The following is a 2,632-nucleotide window of genomic DNA, read 5'->3' as shown; positions in this document are numbered from 1 at the left end:
AAGATGCCCTTTAGTTTATGAAACTGGAAAAAATTAGCCATACTGTCAAAGGCTCTGAAATCACATTTTCAAGAATCTGGTCACCATTTCTGGACCATGTTAGGCCTTTGACACTCGATGTGACCCCATGAGTGGTGCTCCCCTTACTTCCCAGTTGTAATGGCATACACCCTTTATCTAAGTCTTATAACAATTTTAGTAGCACAGAATATATTAAGCCCTTTAAGTGTCCCGTTTTAGTTGTTTTCTGTTTAATTTATATTTTATTTTCTTTCTGTAACCTCTGTTTGTTTTTTATCTACTTTTTATCCATGTACTTATGGAAATGATTGCTGGGTTTTTGTTTGTGTGTCTTGTTTTATTTTTGGTTCTTGTTTCGTCACTTATTTGTATTTATTCTCCAAAGTACTGTCTCAAGTATGACTTGAATGTCTATGTATGGTGCTCATTGTTTTGTTAAAAATCAGAAAATAAATAAATGAATAAAAAATTCCTCCACTGACCTCAGACTCACTGGAACCCCGGATCAGAACCAAAGCTTCCCTCAGAAGTCTGGATCCTTAGACACTCCCTCCTCAAAGCCCAAAACATCTCTGAACCAAGTAAGATTATTCTCTGCGTCGACAAACTCATTTCCCTCTGCCAGTGAACGCCTCACTAACCTCTCTCTCCTCTCTGCAGTCAGACGACCTGCATATTCCCCAGTGACCAGATCACTTGTTTCACCAGCATTATTGAGTGTGTTTATAATAAACTGTATTCATTTTTATTGGCTCTCCTGGTGTGTTCTGTATGTGGGTTAGAAAACTGGAACCCAACATGACACCATTGTTGATCTCCCTGTTCTAAAGCCACATTGATATCCATTAATTAGACTTGTACATTCTTCAATGTTGCCTTTTAATGTTACTATATTACTGGTTTTCTCACAGTTTATTTTACATTTTTGCCAGTTATGTTTGTTGAAGCACCATCTTGTTAATATGAAATCTTCTTGCCTGTTTATACTGTCATTAATTATTGTACTCACTGGAAAGTGATCACTCCCTAATGAGACTCCCAGTTGACATTCCATTCACATGAAAGATAATCAGATCTTAATGTAATACAAGAAACTGTATTTTTATGCATATTTACTCTTGTACCTTTTTCCACTATTAATACTAATGACCTTCCATCCATCATTTCTTCAACTATGTTACCATTATGATCTGTCTTCCTGCTACCCCAAAGAGTATTATGGGTATTAAAATCACCCACCATAACTCTCTTCTGTGTGGTTGTCCTGCTGTTTCCTTAAACATTTCACTATCAAGATTTTTACATGGATTATAATAATTTATCATTTTAATATTTCCATATTTTCTTAAATTAAATATTTCTATATTAACACATTCTAATTCTTTATTCATTGGGTTTATCTTATAAGCCAGTCCATCTTTTAATTAAAGTGGCACATCCTCCTTCCCTACCATTACTTCTATCCTGTCTTTCTATGCTATATCCCCAGGAATCTTAAAATCTAGCTGAGGTTTTAACCACGTTTCCTGTATACATATTCTATCTGGGATTATTTCTAACTCATAAATAAAATTTTTGGGTGTCATGTTAGATGATAAATTTAGCTGAAAACCACAGATCTGCCTAGTAAAATCTAAACTAGCCAAGTGTGTTGCTGTTCTGAGGGGAATTAGTGTCTTGATCTGTAGTTTTCTGTGTTTATTTTTGAGCTTTTCTGTGTTGTGATCCTGTTCCCTGTGAGTCTCTGCGCTTCCCCGTTGATTGATCCCAGCTGTGTCTCGTCCCTGTGATTACCCTCCCAGTGTATTTAGTCCCACCTGTTGTCCGTGTTCCTTGTCGGGTCCTTGTCGTTTGCACGTCCGTCTTACGTCAGTTGTTGTTTGACGTCTATGCGCTCCAGTAGAACTGTGAAGTCCTGGATAGCGTTGGCTCTCATTTCCAGTCCTGTGTATCAGTTGCTACCGGTCTTTAGCTGTGTGCTAATCTCTCTGCCGTGCTGCCTGTGTTGGACTGTTTTGAGCCTTCATCATTAAACTCTTCATCACCATAACCTGGGTCTCTGCATCTCCCCTCAACACCATCAACCCTATTTTATGACAATTAGATTTGTCCTGGACTACAAATCTTTGTTTATTTTGTATAACGCACTCATTGTACCACATTTAACATGTTGTGTGGAAGTTTGGGGAACATACAAAACAAATTTACAGCCGTTATACGTCATACAAAAAAAAATCAGTCTGAATACTACATAAAGTGGGATATTGGGAACACACAAACCTGTTATTTTTTAAATCAAATATACTGAAATTCTGGGACCTTGTAACAAATCCTACCGCCTATATATTAACACATTCTAATTCTTATAGCTTATAGCCTTCTGCTCCCGCCAACCGTCCATGCAACCAACCCTGAAAAACCCCTTTCCTAATCAAGTCCAAACAGTTTAATTGGTAACACTTGAAGGGGTGTGCATAAGACTGACATGACACTGTCATAAACATGACAAAACATCTGTCATGAACACAAAGAAGTCTTTATGAATGTTTGACAGTTGTCATGAAGTGTCATTTGGTAAAGGACACTTTTAATGCAAAATTGCTCTAAAAGT

At 37.1% G+C, this 2,632-nt stretch overlaps 1 protein-coding gene across 1 annotated transcript in view; it reads left to right on the top strand.

The window, feature by feature from the left end:
- LOC103129665 (desmoglein-2-like) overlaps positions 1–2,632 on the top strand; it is a 36,535-nt gene that overhangs the window by 687 nt on the left and 33,216 nt on the right. The gene's annotated exons all lie outside the window — the stretch shown is intronic.

This window comes from Poecilia formosa, unplaced genomic scaffold, assembly GCF_000485575.1.
Source record: "Poecilia formosa unplaced genomic scaffold, Poecilia_formosa-5.1.2 Scaffold564, whole genome shotgun sequence".
NCBI classification, from domain to species: Eukaryota; Metazoa; Chordata; class Actinopteri; order Cyprinodontiformes; family Poeciliidae; genus Poecilia; species Poecilia formosa.
The sequence above is the reverse complement of the archived record's forward strand: the minus strand, read 5'-3'. Positions and strand labels throughout refer to the sequence as shown.